The sequence below is a fragment of the Arvicanthis niloticus genome, chromosome 9 (genome assembly GCF_011762505.2).
Source record: "Arvicanthis niloticus isolate mArvNil1 chromosome 9, mArvNil1.pat.X, whole genome shotgun sequence".
NCBI classification, from domain to species: domain Eukaryota; kingdom Metazoa; phylum Chordata; class Mammalia; order Rodentia; family Muridae; genus Arvicanthis; species Arvicanthis niloticus.
The window spans coordinates 33,021,973-33,040,227 of NC_047666.1; the positions used below are offsets into that span (position 1 = coordinate 33,021,973).

The window sequence follows — 18,255 nt, forward strand, 5'->3', positions numbered from 1 at the left end:
TTTTTTTCCCAATCTGTCTATCCTTTGCCAGTAACCGAAAAACATTTATATTGACCTTTTATCCAGTAGGAAAAATATAACTATTACAACTCAGAATCACACCCTTTTAAAAGTTAAATGCAGTTACAGTATCATTCTGCTCAGCTCTCTGCTAAGCTAACCTTCTATTTATCCTGCTTGCTTCTGTGACTCAAAGCAGCCTGCAATTTACTCCTTGGCATCTTTAAAGCCCTTTTCATCTGTTTCTGCTCACTTATTTCTTGACCCATTTTCGTTACCTATAACCTTTATTATTTATCTGTTTGGCTCTCTTGACTCAAACAGGCCTGCAATTTCTCCTTGCATCTTTAAACCTTTTTTCATCTGTTTCTGCTTACTTATTTCTTGCCCCATTTTCGTTACATGACCTACTGCTCTCCCTAGCAATCACCTTTGTTTCACCTCTGAAATTCATCAGCTCCATCATCGACTGGTTTTACTCCGAGAGCAGGAGTGAGGATGGTCTGCTTCCAAGTCCCACGGTGTCCTTCACTGTATCCCCGCTTTACTGAGCTTAAACAGTGAGGCTCTGTCAGTCACAGTTCTCCAGCTCAGGAGTGGAGATGGCGGCCTGTCTAATTCCTACAGGGTCCTTCACTGTATCCCGTCTTACGGAGCCTCACACTGTGTGGCCACTCATGTTATGACTTGCACTAGCTCCATGCTTGTTGCCCCATGATTGGGCCACTAATGTGCTGTCTACACTGCCCCACCCTTTGGGGCTAAATGCTCTGGTCAAGAGAGAGAGTGCGATGGAGGGCTAAGAGATGCAAAGAATGGAGACAAGACAGGGTGTGTGTTCAGTCTGCCTTTACTGTCTCTACCATACGATATTCACACCTCCTACTGACCACCACCAACTATTTTCTGTTACACACACCTATTACAAAAAATCCTGGTATTTATAAGCACAAGCAAAGGGGCACACAGGTGAAAACAGTGTTACCATGTGCACCATCAGCTGGGGTCACTAAACAAAACAAGCTATGTGGGATAACCAATATTTATCGAGTGTGCCTTCAGCTGTTTAGCTTTTGAAAACAAGTCTCTCATCGGGGTATATGGTTCCAGTGGCTGCGAAGTTGAATTAGCTGCTGTCTAGCTCTTTCTGCTTAAGTCGGCTCCCAACACTACAGAGATTTAAACCTTCTAAAATTACATAGACATATTCTCATCTAGGCATAATCACATGCTTCAATAAGTATTAATGTACATATTGGCATACATCTATCTTAGTTTGACCTCACATTTCCTGGTCTCAGAAGCACCTAGTGGGAGGAGGTTCTCCGTAGTACACACACCCATTCTTGTCACCTGAAGTCTTCCTCTTCTTGCATTTAGCATCTAGAGGACTTAGTTTTTTTGCAGTCTTCAAACAGGTACTATTTTAAAGCAAACATATAATGGTACTATTTTAAACAACATTAATACCAATACGCTTACACTATATTCCAAGCCCTGGAGGCTCCCAAGCCTGAGCTCTCTGATGATATCAAGTATATCACTATTAAGTTTTGGGAGAGTATTATATTGATGAAAATATTATGATCTGCAGCTTGGAAATTTAAAATAGAAAAGTTTGTCCTTTGACTAGGGAGCTCTTGGGCTCCTTAGGATGGGACTTATATTAAGACTCTGCTTTAAATTGGTTTGGAATCTCAGCTCTGCTATAGACAGGGTATGAGCAAGCCTTCCACCTTACAGCGTTTCAGTTTTGCCCTTTAGTCAGTTTAATGGGACCTTCCACTTTTTCTGCTTTTTACTTTCGGGGGCAATGAAGTATATGCTTCTAGGTCTGAGCTAAAGACTGAAAATGTGATGACCATATATGTGCACATAGGGACAGGTGAGAGAGTAACCATAGTGCCCTGCCCCACCCATCTACCCACTTCCAGAATTGTAAGACAGGGTAAACAATGCTTGTGTCTATGTGCATGTCCTGCGTGCCCTGGTCCTCAGACTCTCCGCCATGGCTCGCATCCACCTCATCCTGTTCAATATCTTGCAAAACTAGCCACATAGAATTTTCCGCAATCTTGCCTTTGTCAGTTTGATCTAGTCATTGCCAGAGCACAGTAAAAGCTCCTCAGGTATGGTGGCCTGACAGTCACAAATGTATGTAAGCTAAATGGGTTTTCCTGGAATGGGGTGGGGTGGCGATTTCAGTCTATACTGGCACACAGTATCCAGAAGATATGCCAATATGGATAAACTTTATTTGAACTGTATGCATCCATAAAGATCCTGGCTTCTCCAGATATAGTTGTGCTGCGCTGTTAAAGCCATCAATATTGGCAGATAACCTTGCAGAGAGCTGCATCCAAAACATGCTGAATGCATTCGTTTGTAAACTGGAGACTGTGGCAATGCCTGCAGTGATGCAGAGCTCTGCTAGCAAGGCACCTTCTCAGGAACCAGATGCCACACTCACACAATATGATAAAACATTTCAGTTTACTTCAGGAAACCGTACGGCAAAAGCCCTCATCAGACTCCTGCCCAGCTGTGTGCACTGAAGCCAAGATTCCCCCGACTGCAGTTCTCAGTTACTTGGAATGTCAGGCCATTGGTACTTGAGCCATTGAACTCAGGAGCAGTGTTAGACATTGCAAGCTGTGGTTTCTATCCATCCATCATCCTGGTAGGTAATGCTGGTGGATCCCACTCAGAGGAGTCTACATGGTGTAAGACCACTACCCCACCCTCACGTCTGTATCTACCACTTTCAAGAGCACAAGGGGCCATAGAATATCTTCATTTGATAATTTTGTTGTATTGAAAGTCCGGGACTCTCCAGAAAGGAGGTCCACTTAAGTCACTAGACAGCACGCACCCAAGGACACATGAGAGACCGTCTTGCCTGTAAAGCACATGAGGTGTTTATTAAATCAGAGCTCTGGGCAGCCCATATCCCCATATCTCACATAGGGGATCGGGACTGACCTCAATGGCTCAGGGGTCTAGCGCTTATATAATGGGGGGGTGGGAAAAAAGCGAACTTTCCTCGCAGATGCACAGATTAGTTTGTTTTACTTTTTTTTGAACACTAGTAGGCCGTACCATGGGCAGGGTGTAGTTCTTCCCTTGGCCAGTCAGTTTCTGGATGTTCTTACAGGCCTTTTGTCTTGTAACTCCCCCTCCTCTGTAACTATTAGATGGGCCCAAACCTGCTGGCAGGTGCTTTTCTGCCAAGGTCTAAGGCGAAAAATTTACACTGATTTTCATAAATGGCCTTTAATTTTTTCACTCTACAGTATTACCTGACATTTGTTATGGCTCAACTGCAAAACTCATTTTGAGAGGTATAGATGTCTTGTTGCCCTAGGATCTGAAAAAAAAACCCTTGAGGATATTAAAAAAGGGAAGAAAGAAAGGAAGGAAGGAAGGAAGGAAGGAAGGAAGGAAGGAAGAAAAGCAAGCAATGGGCAAGATGGCTCGTGGTTTAAGACACTGACTACTCCTTCCAGAGCTCCTGAATTCATTCTCAGCAACCACTGGTGGTTCACAACCATCTATAATGGATCCAATGCCTCTTCTGGTGTGTCTGAAGACTGAAGACAGTGGCAGTGCCAATATACGCACACTATATAAAAATAAACAAATCTTTGGATGAAGAAAAAAAAAAGATGAAAGAAGAAAAAAGAAACTATTTTGTTCTTCAGATGTCCACTCTTACAGACCAATGGAATTAGAACATTCTTTGGTCTTCATCTAAGCCAGAAAGAGAAGTAATGTTGCCACAGGTCATTGTTTAGCAAAGTTGTTATGCAGAATGGAAGACTTAGTGGGGTTGTAGGTAATTGTTTGCTGGAAAATGCAGGGTTCCTCAGCCAGGCTGTGGGTAGTTGGCCTAAGAACGCTCTGGGTTCCTCCAGGCTGGAAGTTATGCCGGCTGCTGTGGCTCCAGGACTCCCTCATAGTGCGGTCCAAATAAGAAAGTCCATGGGTTTCCAAAACAGGTTTATTGGCATGACGGATGGTGGATGGATCTGGACCCCCCCCCCCACTTCCCTCCCCAAAACCCAGGCAGGACCTGAGTTAAATAAATAGAGGGGGGAGGGTCTGGGGAGTGTTGAGGCCCACATTCTGCTCAACACTTTTGCCTCAACACTTTTGGGGCTAAGTGCTCTGGTCAAGAGAGTGTGGCTCTTGGGGCAAGAGACGCGAAGAATGGAGACAAGACAGGATGTGATTCAGTCTCTTCTATTTTCTCAAGTCTCCCCTTATTGAAGGGAATTCTGAGGTATTTATATACACAAGCAAGAGACACAGGTGAAAACACTTTACCACGTGCACCATACAGCTGAGGTCACTAAACAGCAAAACAAAGCTATGTGGGATAAACATATATTTATCAGAGTGTGCTTCAGCTGTTATAGGCTTTTTGACAACCAAGTCTTTCATCAGGGTATATGGTTCCAGACGGCTGCAAAGTTGATCTAGCCGCTTTCTACTAAAGTCAGCTCCCCAACAGCTCCCCCTTTTTTAAATTTTTTTCAAAAGGGAAGGCTGGGAAAACTTACGGAACCGTGCCTGTCCTAGGTTGGAACATAGGACCCCAGCCTCACTTAAGATGGTGAGGCCTCCCTTATTTTAGGGGCAAGGGTCTCGATATGCTCTCTTACCCGTCATTGGCTACCCAGCTAACACGTAAGTTAGGGGTTAATCCTCATCAGTCTTGATGACAGAGTTTTCAGAGTCCCCTACTTTCCAGCCTGTAATAGCGGACCTGTATGGGTTTCATTTGTTATCTGTTGCATACCAAGCCATCAGTTTGTTGAACAGCATGAACCCGAGAGACAAAAGACTTAATATCTAAACCGTTGATATAAAAGCAACACTCTTTAAGGCAACACACAACTTCCCCTGTTGGAGAAGTGAAAGGTCTAAGCCTTGTACCCACAAATTTATACAATGAAATCCTTGAATTTTGCATCAGCTTAGTAACAATTATACAGATAAAGACAGCCTAATATTAACCACTTCAGTCCCAAGTCCAGGGAATTGGGGCGCCGACTCTTCATTAACTTCTTCAAGCTGAACATGGGCGTTGACTTATTAGAAGAGGGATGAGGGGAAGGGTAAATTGATAAGCATCTGAAGTCTGTCTTAACTGCATCCAGCTGGAAGTCCAGGGCATCAGTGAACATGCAGGTGATAAGATTTCATTCTCCAAAGCTGTGTATTCTGCAATATACAAATCTCAAAACAAGTTTTAGTATCAAGATATTATTTTGTTTTTCTGAATCTAGTGTTCTGGAGGCCTACCCTCTGTCATGTCTGATCCATATAATTCTGGAAGACATAACTACTACCTTAATGACCTCATCAGAAAACTCATAGAAAAACCTTTTCCAAATTAGCCTTTCCTTAAGCCAGTAACCAGAAAAACCTTACATTGAGTTTTTATCCAGAAAAATATAACTATATAACTCAGAATCACACCCATTTTGAAAGTTAAATCAATTAACATTATCATTCTGCTTAGCTCTCTGTCTAGAGCAGCCTTCTATTTATTCCTCCGTCTTTAAAGCCTTTTTCATCTGTTTTTACTCACTTATTTCTTGCCCCATTTTCGTTACTATAACCTTTATCTATCTGTTTTTGGCTCTCTTGACTCAGAGCAGCCTGCATTTACTCCTTGCATCTTTAAATCCTTTTTCATCTGTTCTTATTACTTATTTCTTGCCCCGTTTTTGTTACTATGCAATCACCTTGTTTTCACTTCCGAATTCAGCCAGCTCCGTCAGTCGACTGGTTCTCCAGCGCAGGGTGTCTTCCACTGTATCCCAGCTTACTGGAGCTCTAACATTGAGACTCTGTCAATCCCTGGTTCTCCACGCCGGTGGTCTTCCACTGTAATCCCGCTTACATGGAGTTCAAACGTTGAGGCTCTGTCAGTTGGACTGGTTCTCCAGCGCAGGGTGTCTTCCACTGTAATCCCGATTACTGGAGTCCCTGTTTCAGGCGCCACTAATGTTGAGACCCACACTCTGCCTCAACACTTTTGCCTCAACACTTTTGGGGCTAAGGCTCTGGTCAAGAGAGAGAGAGGCTGCTTGGGCAGGAGACACGAAGAATGGAGACAAGACAGGGTGTGATTCAGTCTCTTCTATTTTTCTCAAGTCTCTCAGTCTCTCCTATTGAAGGGAATTCTGAGGTATTTATATACACAAGCAGGAGAACACGGTGAAACATTTTACCACGTGCACCATACAGCTGAGGTCACTAAACAGCAAAACAAGCTATGTGGGATAAACAATATATTTATCAGAGTGTGCTTCAGCTGTTATAGGCTTTTGACAACCAAGTCTTTCATCAGGGTATATGGTTCCAGATGGCTGCAAAGTTGATCTAGCTGCTTTCTGCTAAAAGTCGGCTCCCAACAGGGGAGAGGAATGCTTAATTGGCTCCACCCTCTGGCCTTCAGGTACCTCATTAGTATGTAAATCTCTCTAGGGCCTGAGGCCTGTTAATCACACCCTCTACCTGTGCCCTATGTGACTGAAGGATACAGATTGAAATGGAGATTAGCCAGATGTCAGGAGTCTGAGTTCTGGGGCATGGCTGAACACCCACAACCCAAGAACCAGGATACCCTTCCACCTGACAGTGGGGTGTGCCTCAGAGGCCCTCACCATAACCACTGCTGCTTTAATGTATGCTCAGTCTAACTCTGTGTGCTATGCCAAGTCAGGCAGGTTATGCACATTAAAGCAGGGATGGTAATGGATATGACGTACATGCCTTGCAGACTGTCAGTGACCCTGACACCATCCAAGAGTGTTTTCCATGGAGAAGAAAGCAAAAGTCTCCAATGCCATTGATCAGTGTGTGTGACTGGCACCATTGGTGAGGCTGAGGTAATCAGAGCTAAAAGAAGTTATGGCCTACATTGCAGCTCCTTCCTGTTCTACTACTGACTGGGTTGTGTTTGAGGTTTGCAGTCAACTGGCAATCATCTTGGCCTGTGTGGCTCTTCAGTACATCCAGAATCTTTATTTATGAAGCTTCAGATTTTGTAGTGAATATCAGGTGTGGCATTTTGAAAGCACTTTTGAAAACATAAATCATTTTTATCTTTTTAAAAATGGAAGCAGATACATGTTTTCATCTTAGTTCTGCCCCCCACCCCCTTAGCTGTGTAAAATTGGGTTATCTGATGCTGTCTGGGAATAATGATCTACAAGAATGTTTTGAACACTTAAAGCAAATTAGTTAATGTATGCATCTAAAATGATTACTTAATGTAAGCTATCTAAAATGATTAGGATGATATACAGTGTGTAATCAATAAATTACACGATGCTTATTTTTTTTAAGTATAAGCATTTTAAAATAATCTTATTGTTATATTCTGGTTACTTTAAAATATTTCACTGTGATAAACTATATGTGACAAAGTCCACCAGGCATCCTTTTTCAGTGCACACTCAGTGGCATAAAGACACTGTTGTAGAGCCCTTACTACCATTCATGTGTATAATACTCTAATTACCTCAAACCAAAATCCTGTACCTATCACAAACAACTCTGTGCTCTCCAGCTCACTCCTAGAGAGCTTCTATCTCTAGGAATTTGTCCGTTCTAGGCCCTTTGTAAAAGCAGAGTCATGCAATGACTGTCCTTTGTGTCTAGCTTCTCTCATGTGGAAAGATTTATTCTGGGTGTTTCCTTTTGGGTTGGCTATCTTGCTTTGGGGTCTGCAGTGAGGCAGGACATCATGGTATAAGTGCTTGGTGAGGATACTGTTCACCTGAGGACAGCTTGGAAGCAAAAGATAGATGAAGAGTTGTGGGTCCCAGTCCTCCCTTGGAAGTATAAAGGCTTTCCCCTAGTGACCTAATTTCTTCACATCAAACTCTACCTCTTAACAGTTCTAAAACCTACTAATAGCATCACAGACTGGCAAACAAACCTTCCATAAACAGCTCTGTGGGGGGAAACATTCAAAAGCTATTGATATCATTACTATATTTTGGATCAAATAACTTTTTGTTGGGTAAGGACTGTCACATGTACTTTGGAAAACTTAGCCACACCTCTGGTCTCTACCTACATTTCCTTCCCTTTGTTGACACTCAAAAGATGTCTAAATGTTGCATTCACACTCTGAAAGTCCCATTGCCTCACCCTGTCCCCTAGAACATGCATGCTTTCATCAACTCTAAAAGGATCAGCATGGAAGACAGAAAGTCCTATGTTATATCTTTTCATGTTGCTTTTTCCTTTCAGTGGGAAGACATTTGCATCATTCTCCTGGAGAGACAACCAAAAGTTCAGATAGAGTGGCATGCGGTCTGCTGCTAGTGTCTAGATTAGCCACGCTTGACTAAAGCAGCATGGATCGCGAGGTCAATGCCAAGAGCTAGAAAGGGATAAAAGCAAATACAAATGGCAGTGGGCTTTAACACCATTGCTGTGAATATTTAATGATTTTGTCAAAATTTGCATAAAATTATACAAAACACAACATACACACACACACACACACTGTAGGATTTTTGTTTCACAGTGAGACAGCAAAAATTTCCAACACGTAAGCCTGTTGAATAACAATTTCTTTTGTTGTTCTCTCTAGGGAACAGAAAACATCAGAGAGAGCTCAGAGCACAGTGTCTGATGAGAACTGTATCAAAGTTATTTGATGTTGTCTCTCAGTAAATAAGATGCCTAGATCTAGACCAGTGAGATGGTCCAATGTCTTGAGCCAGACCAGACTCCTCCAGGATCCAATGGTGAGACTGACTCATGAAAATTGTCCTCTGATCTATACACACTTGAAGGTGGGGAGCTGGGAGGAAAGGGAGGGAGAGAGGGTAGGAGGGAAAAGAGGAGGAGGGAGAAGGGAGAGATGCAATTTAAAAGATTAAAGATGTTCAGATCCTTAGGAGTTACTCATTTCAGTGATCTGTGGAATATGGACTCTGCCCCTACTTTGATCACACCCTTCCCTAAGAGGCTGCCAAGAACACTGATGTTTAATTAAACCTTCAAATTGCATTTGTTTTGAGGCAGATCTCACTATGAAGCCATGGCTGGCCTGGAGCTCTGCTATGTAGACCAGGTTGGTTTCAAATTCACAGAGATCTGCCTGTCTTTCTCCGCTGTGTACTGTGGCAAAAGGGGTGAGCCATGACACCAAATTAGGAATTTGGATTTGAAGAAGGCATCACAAACATGGAACAAAGTATTCACACATGTCATTAGACCCAGCACTGATAAGGAAGTGAAAAGTCAGGAATTTCAAAATTCCTTTGCTTGTGTTATTTCCATCTGTCTTCTGAGTTCTAGCTACTGTCTTTCTCACCCCCATTCTGCTTCCCTTAACTGGGGTTTCGATTCACACTGCATTAAGCTTATCACAGATACTCAGTCAATGACTTATGCTAAATGCAAGACCCAAGCCACAGCTAAGGAAAGTAAATTAGACAAACTTACTTTATATGTATATGTATGCGTGTGCAAGTACGTGTGCGGATGCACATATACATGTGTGCACATGCATGTGGAGACCAGAGGACAGCTTTGTGTGTTGTTTCTCTATCATCTCCATCACCTTGTTTCATTTTCTGGGAAAAAATTTATCATTAGCTTGGAGCTAACATCCAGTGGTCAGTCTGTCTTGGCCTCACCAGCCCTGGGATTATCAGGCTACCATATCTGGGCTCTGGAGATGCAATTTTTCTAATGACTTATATCTCTAGCTCTAAACAAATTTATTATTGAAGATATTATTTGCCTTGCAAGAAATAATATTGTGACTTTTAAATTTTCCATTTGTTTTGAGAATTTCTTTTTTCTTTTTTTTTTAAAAAAGATTTATTTATTCATTTAATGTATGGAGTACGCTGTTGCTGTCTTCACACACACCAGAAGAGAGAATTGGATCCCATTACAGATGGTTGTGAGCCACCATGTGGTTGGCTGGGAATTGAACTCGTGACTTCTGGAAGAGCAGTACTCTTAACCACTAAGCCATCTCTCCAGCCAGAGAATTTCTTACATGAGTACTGTATTCACATCAGCCATTCCCTTCTTCCTTTCCCCCTTAAACCTCCTATCCACCCAATTCCCTTTCAAATTCATGGCCTCTTCCTTTGTGCTTACTATTGTCACATGCGTATTCACATACAGGATGTATATGTATGCATATGTGTATGCATATGTATATATGTACAACCATGTCACTTCATCTAGTATTAGCCGTATGATCGCTTGGGATTGGGAAACCAGAAAACTGATTCTTTTTTTGTCAGCAGCCATTGAGTCCTCATTGCTCTTCATCCAGGTGTGGGACCATATGAACTTTCCCCTGTCTGTGTTAGCATGTCATTATGCAGTAGTGTCATTATACAACTCTTGTTTAGGGAGCCATATTGTTGAAACTTCATGGATTCAGTGTCCCTGTCATGTCTAGAAGACACTATCTCCCAAGGGGCATCCTGGTTCTTTGGCTCTGACAGTTGTTCTTCTTCCTCTTCTACGAATTTCCTCAAAACATAGATTGGAGATGTGTCAATTGGGGTTGGGCACTTACAGTCACTTATTAGCTGCATTTTGACCAGTTATGCATATCTGTAGTAGTCTCTCTTGCAAAAAGAACGCTTCTTTGATAAGAGTTGAGAGCCACACTTATTTGAGGTAAGTACTTAGAATACAATTAGAAATTATACTCGTCTTGGAAAATGGCAATAGTAGGTCCTCCTCTCTACCCATGGGTAGATGGTTGTGTTTACAGTATCAAGCATCAATTCCCTCCTGTTCAATAGACCTTAAATCCAATTAGACAGTAGTTAGTAGGCATACATATACATGTACAGGTATCCATGCATATGTGTGTGTGTGTATACATATATATGTATATATACATATATATGTAGATACATAGTATGTGTATTTTAATGTAAGCTTATAAAATAACATGTTTCCTCATGAAATATCCTTTGTGTTGTTTATCCTTCTTCCCCTCCCTAGTTAAAGTCCTCCCCATTTTCCCCATCCTTCTTCATGGTTCCTGTGTTCTGCAATCCCTCTCTGGAGCCCCCTCTTCCTTGTTCAGCCCATGGTCCCTCTCTCCTTTCATCACTTTGGGGGGGATTATTTCTAGTTAAATATTAAAATCCAAAGATTTGGAGCTAGGATCCACAAATAAGGACTAACAAGTGTTGTTTTCTTTTTGGGTCTGGGCCACCTTAATATTTTAAAGAAGCAACTGGCTTCACCTGAAATTTACAGCCACAGATCACAAAAGAGTGATGGGTAGCACTTGTCACAGAGCATTTTGATGCTTCCAGTGTCCCACTCTCTCCAAAACAGCTAATCCATGGATAAACCTGGGCAATCTCAACACTATCTATGGTGGACAGTGAAGTACTTAGAAGAAAAGTCATCTCAACTGTCTCAGTTAGGGTTTTACTGCTGTTAACAGACACCATGACCAAGGCAACTCTTATACAGACAACATTTAATTGGGGCTGGCTTACAGGTTCAGAGGTTCAGTCCATTATCATCAAGGTGAGTGCATGGCAGCATCCAGGCAGGCATGGTGCAAGAGAAGCTGAGAGTTCTACATCTGAATGCTTCTAGGAGAAGACTAGCTCCCACATGGTTAGGAGGAAGGACTTATTGTACAGAGACACACTTCCTCCAACAAGGCCACAGCTACTGCAACAAGGCCACAGCTCATAATAGTGCCACTCCCTGGGCTAGGCATATTCAAACCACCACACCAATAAAGCTTCTGCCAATGTTTCCATGTGATGTATGATATCCACAAGCAGTGCAACACATGAAAGAGGGTCAAAAATCTCCAACAAAACCTTTCTATGAAGGGTCTTTAACCCTTTCCACACAGTCACCAAGCAACAGACATCATGCCTCTTGCCTCCCCTTTCATATATTCTATGAACATAAGCACAGAATAATCAGAAGCATATCACACACGATGCTACCTTCCTTCTCCATTAAACATTAACTTATCCAAGGCCAAGAGCATCTCCTAATACCGCTGTCAAAGGATTTCACTATCATGATGTCCTTCAGAATCATATGCAAACACTGGCCAAACCCCAGATATTCAAATATTTTGCACATTGGTATAATCACAGACAGAGATGCTTTGGATTCTTGTGGCCTTGAACAATTCACAAACTTTAAAAATTTCCTTCCAGTCTGGCTGTAATTTTACTGAACATACTTAATAGAACCCATGCTATATGGATTCAAACATTGTACATTCATGTCAGTTTGGACAGAATTCCAAGAGAGTTTAGTCAATGATAAAAAGGACGGATGAATAATTACATTCTGCTTTTGTTTCTTGGCTTTCTTTCTTTTAAAAGAATGCTTATTCCCTGCTTTCTCCTCACTCTTTCTCTTTCATCTCTTCTTCTAAATGAAGTACGTGCATTACAATTAAAATAAGGTTTCTGAAAAGTGAACCAGACCTTGTTGCCTCTTTGCTTAAATCTCTCCAGTGACATTCCATTGTCTGGGACCACCTAGTCCATGTTAGTCTCAATAATATCCTAAATGAGGTTTGTAGGATGCTCTAGCCACAAACTCCAAGAGGCTACAGCCCTTCTTTGTCTTTGTTTCTCACAAGAAGTGAGTGGAGTCCATGCCCCTTCACATGTATGGGCCAGGAGAGCCTTGTCTGCACAGGTCACCTTTTTCACTCATGAGTGGTACAGTCTACTTACTATCTTATTTACAGTGGTCTCAGTTTACAGACTTGTTTATAAATTGAGCTCACAAGTGCATTTCAAAATCTCCTTATCCTACCTAAGAGTTAGAGCAAATGTGTAACTCATTCACAAAGTCAACATAATAGCTGTTGCTTTAATGAATAAATACATATCATTTCCAAAAGAGGATAACAGCCTGGATGCCTGACATCAAATTTAAGCCCACCAACTAGCAGTGATATGCCCATTTAACACCCTACTTTTTCTTCTGTGCCCTCTTGCCCCGTTACCGGGCTTGAAACAGGAATTCTGAATTTTCTGAACTAACAAAGCAAAGGCAACTAACCACCCCCCAAAGGTTTGCCTGTTTCATTCCCATGTGTATTTATTCCTGTATATGTTAACAAAACTAATCTTAATTCACTTAGACTTGGTAAAAAAAAAAAAAAAGTATTTATTTCACCCAATATCCTCATTTAACAAGAAAATCAAAACCTCTTTCACTGACATAGGAAGTCATAGTTTGTCAAGATAATATGAACTTGTACCCAGAGAGGTTTGAATTCTCCTGTAACCTCAAAAACCACAAAAATGGGAGAAATTTGAGAAGTCAAATATGTTGTTGTGCCTCGTATATCAGCCTAAGAATTGTTTTGTGTTGTATGTTACCCATCTAATCCTCACCATAGTTCTTGGAACAGACACATGGCCTAGCATGGAGGTTGCAAGGACAGCTTTCACCGCAACCTTTTTTGAACTTTTGCATTTCTAGTGGAACCTTTAAAGACAGTTGGGCTAAATTCCATCTTGTCTGAGACCCATACAGCCCTCCTCTGTATGATGTTCACTGTGAAGGAGGACAAAGGAAGTTTAGAGAGAAACACTGAGCAAGATGTGATGTGGCCAAGTGATGACAGCTGCTTTGGCAGTAGATGCCCAGATGCATATTTTATTGCTGGTTGTGCTTTAGTCATTGTTGAAAAACTTTGAAACAACTTATAGATCTCTATGATTTTATATATTTTTCAAAGCTAGAAGTTTTCCTGCATGTATTTCTACCCATGGAAATATAGCATGGGTATTCATAAGAAATCTATATTCATGATAATGTTAGCCCCATAAAAGTGAGGTACAGTATAATTCGATTAAATAATCTATCTGATAGCCTTGGATTCTGAATATCTGTTACTCATTAGCACTATAGCTTAACTAATAAGAGAGCTAGCCCTAAGCCTTAGCTATTTTATTTATAAGTTAAATTGACTTGACCTCAGCTTATTCATCTGGAAAACAAAGCTAAACAATAGACTGTGACATATCAGAAGGCTCAAATAAGTTCATATAGGTAAAGTGCTTGGCACTGTACTTTGCATGTGCCATGTGTGTAAAATCCGAGAAAGAAGTGTTCTACTGTACTGCTAAAGAAATACAAGTTGGTATAATTCCTTTGGGAGATTGTACAAAAATACATATTGAATTTTAAAGTCGGTACATCTCAAGACCCAGCAGTTTCAATTCTCTGAATTTACATAGAGTATTCATATAGAGAATACACATAAGTATGCACTAGAGAATATAATAACATAGTGATGAAAACATCTATTGGCAACACTTCCAGCTAAGGCAATGAGTCGGTCACTGTGGTTGCATCTGTGGACTGCTGTACTTCATAAGACGTCAATTACTACTGTACACAAAAAGAACATGGTCATTTTCTCAGACTAAATTTCTATGCAAACATAAAAACTGCATCAGAACTGGACATTTTAGTGTAATAAACAGGGGCCAAGATAGCAGAGTTCCTGTTGAGGAAAAAAAAAACTGCTCTAAATTTTAGAATAAACATCAAAGAAAATGCCAACCATATCTATATTTTTTAATGTTTTTACAACAAAACCAGATTTCTTTTCACATATATGTATGTATATATATATACATACATACATATATATATATGTATGTATATATATACATATATATATACATACATATATATATATGTATGTATATATATATACATATATATATGTATATATGGTGTTAATAAATTGTATTTAAGACATCTTTGTTGTACATGCATGTATGATCAGAATACTAATCTAAAAAGAATATGTCCATTTCCACTTTACACACCTAAAAATAACTTGCATTTTTTTAAGGTTTTGACTAACTTTTCTTTCTTCTTCTTCCTCCTACAGTTTTGGGCTACTTCATGACTTCCTAACTTCTTCATCAAAGGGTGAAGGGGGCTGGCTGAGGGATACTGGGCGTGGGGAGGAGAGGAAGGAAACTAGAGCCAACAAGTCTCAGTCCATGCAGCAACTCTGTTAAATAAGTTTAGCCGAGGGAAATGTTGAAAAGAGGTTACCGTGATTAGCTTGTTAGCCATGCACACTACGGTCTCCTCCTATTAGGCGGACTCATGGGAATTGGACATAATTGCAGTTGCAGTGAGAGTGACTAAAACATGCCTGTCTTCCATGACTGTGTGCCTCCTCTAATTAGACTATTTTTTTTAAATTTCAAGTAGCAATCTTAACAGGACTTTTTGATTAAAGAGACGTTTTCTCGTGTATTTTTACCTGCTGCCCATCTGCACATTTTTCTTGATGTTAAAGTTAATCTGCACAGACCAAAACACTCTCCTTGAGTTTGAAAGAGAATTTTATCATTTATTTTCATGTGGTTTACTTGGGATAGCTGGGTGGCCAAGAGGCAGAGCAGATAATAATTTAATATTGAAATAAAATTGAAATAAATATTTGTTGACTCAAATGAAATTAAATATCTTTGTAATACTACTGTTAACACTCTTAGACATTCTTTGAAATAGTTGACGCTCTAAGTTTAAATTGGGTAATCTTATCTGACCCAAGGATGCATGGTGTGTGTGTGTGTGTGTGTGTGTGTGTGTGTGTGTGTGTGAAATAAATAAAATTCAAAGAACTGGAGTTCTCGTTCATATTGACACTTGGTTAATTTGAGGGAAATACAACATTTTGTTTAACTCAGTTTGTTCAGCTATAAAATCAATATAGGAGGGGAACTTCTATGTATTTTTGTGTTCATGATTTTTGCTCTAACACTAATATTAGCAAACTGTATTATGGAAAAGTTTTTTTGGAAACAATCAGAACTGAATTTTGACTCTAGAAAAATTAAGTGCTTACCAAAATATCCTACTTTCTCATTTGTAAAATGAGGTTACATGCAGCTCATTTATTTGTGTGTGTGTGTGTGTGTGTGTGTGTGTGTGTGTGTGTGTGTGTGTTTTCAGGCTAAAGTGATAGTGGATTACAGAATGACTGGGATATAGTGAATCCACAATGAAAAGGAGTTAACCTTGTCTCATTTACTCTCTAGCAAGACCCACTCTGTTTTTCTCCTTCTCTAAGAAAAAGAAAAAAAAAAACACATTGTAAAATAAGAATGCTTCAAAGATAACTTGAAGCCATCTGGGGATTCTGAAGGCTGAAAATTCCATGAGTTCATAGTGGTCCTCACTAATTCCACTGACTGTAAGTCAGAAAGGAGGACCAAGTGACTACCCAAACACGTTTTTGAGGATTTCTTCCATCTTTTCTTGTAGCCTCTCTGGGGGTGGCTGTGCCTGCGAAAAACATTGAAAATCTCAGAAAGAGAGTCACCTTTCAGAATGGGAATGTCAGACTAGAGTCTTTTCCTTATACAAGAAAGGTTTCAGGGAGAAGAGTTTCCAGAGCTGTATGAAATTGAGTAGAGATAGAGCCTTTGATAACTGATATAGATGATGAACCCTGAATTTGGGCAAGTAATCTATTAAGAGATTTAATTTTTTAAAAAAAAGGCAAGAAGTGAACATAAAGCTCAATGGAAGACATATCCATCCACTAGGTGCTCTCTACCTGTAATAGCAGATGTTGTATTATAGGAAGATTGAAAGTTGTGTGGTTGCAATGGATTATGGGTACTTTGCTGTTAAAAAAAAAAAAAAAGAGCTTTTCCTCCACACATTACAACTACTGCCTAAAATCATAAGAAGTGGCCTCAATAGTAAGTATAAAGTAAACTGGGATCTTTCTGGTAGGTTATTAAATTAGTTGCAGAGAACTCTTTACTCTTACAGGTGTTTAGGGACAATGTGTGAATAGGTGACCAGGAGCTATCTTTGGTGGTCACTGGGTCATTAGATAAATAAAACTGGACACAAGATCAAAGAAATAGGTACTATTCGTGTCTAAAATACAAACCTCAAGAAAGCAAGAATTGTGTGTGTGTGTGTGTGTGTATGATTTGCCGTTTCTGAAGAAATGCTCAGCACCTAGTGAACCTTGATGAGAATCTTGCCTGGGCATTCTTTATGCCCATGCTAGGTGAAATGTTAATGGCCTAGAAGTACAGATAGTAAGCAACTACTCCATTTTACGCACATCATTCATCTCCATTCATCATTCAGTGCCTATGAGGGCTATTCCAGCATGACCAAGTATACAAAGACAGTCTCAAGGACAAAAAAAAAAAAAAAAAAAAAAAAAAAAAAAAAAAAATTCACCATTTGCCCAAACACATCTATTTCTTTGTAAAGAGTCCCTTGTTGATTTTAATGTTTGCTGGGAAACCAGAATTACTTTCTTGACTCCAATTAGGATAGCATTGAAGAATTTACTTTTCAAATAAGTTTTCTTATGAGTCAGTGAACTAAGATATTTCAATTACAGTTCAAATGGAACATACATATTAATATATCATCAACAGAAAAATCATTTATTTTTTGAGGAACACTCATCCCCATTAGTATTCCTCCAGCCTTATGGTACCTAGTACTTCCCAAGGTGCTAGCTTAGCTCTAAAATGGCATATCATTTAACTGGGACCCTTTTGGCACCATATGTCCCCTTTCATGCTTTCAAAAAACAACTTGTCCTGTTTCTGACCATAGACACAAACTTACATTAAAAAAAACCTCACCTATGATAAACAATTTTAAAACACACAGGAAGCCAGCAACAGCAATTTGATATCACAGAAAGTCAATAATCCCGAATGGAACAAAAATGGCTAAATCTGTTCATTCCCATCACAGATGATATAAAAATGAAGCATGCGTTGAAAACTATCAGCTTGACTCTTCCTCTTACCACACACAACATACACTACAAACAAATCATAAAACCTAAAACTATAAAACTTTATGAACTTGTGCAGGAAAGACATCTGAGGACCCATACTAGTAAAAATAGATTTACTGGCTGGTTAAAGTGCATTCTTGACAAACACAACGGCAGGAGTTCAGAAGCCAAGAACCCATGTATCAGAGGTCAAGAGCACTGAAAAGGCCTTGCAGAGGACCTGGGTTGAGTTCCTAGCATCCACAGGGTGACTCCCAAGAACCCATGTAAATGTTAAGTATGTGTAGCAGTCCCCTGTAATTCCAGCCTCAGACAGTTGAGAAGGGGACTCTCCGGAAAATGTTGGTTATGGAAAATAACCATATGAGGCAGGCTTGGAGTTTCACTGAGAGACCCTAATATTCAACATTATTAGCTAG

General features: G+C 40.2%; 1 long non-coding RNA gene across 5 annotated transcripts in view; it reads left to right on the forward strand.

The window, feature by feature from the left end:
* Nucleotides 1-18,255, forward strand: part of LOC143443487 (uncharacterized) — a 401,606-nt gene that overhangs the window by 330,418 nt on the left and 52,933 nt on the right. For all 5 annotated transcript variants that reach the window (XR_013112531.1, XR_013112528.1, XR_013112532.1 and 2 more), the window contains one exon: nucleotides 8,621-8,777. This is a non-coding gene — a long non-coding RNA (uncharacterized LOC143443487). The remainder of the gene's footprint in view (nucleotides 1-8,620; nucleotides 8,778-18,255) is intronic.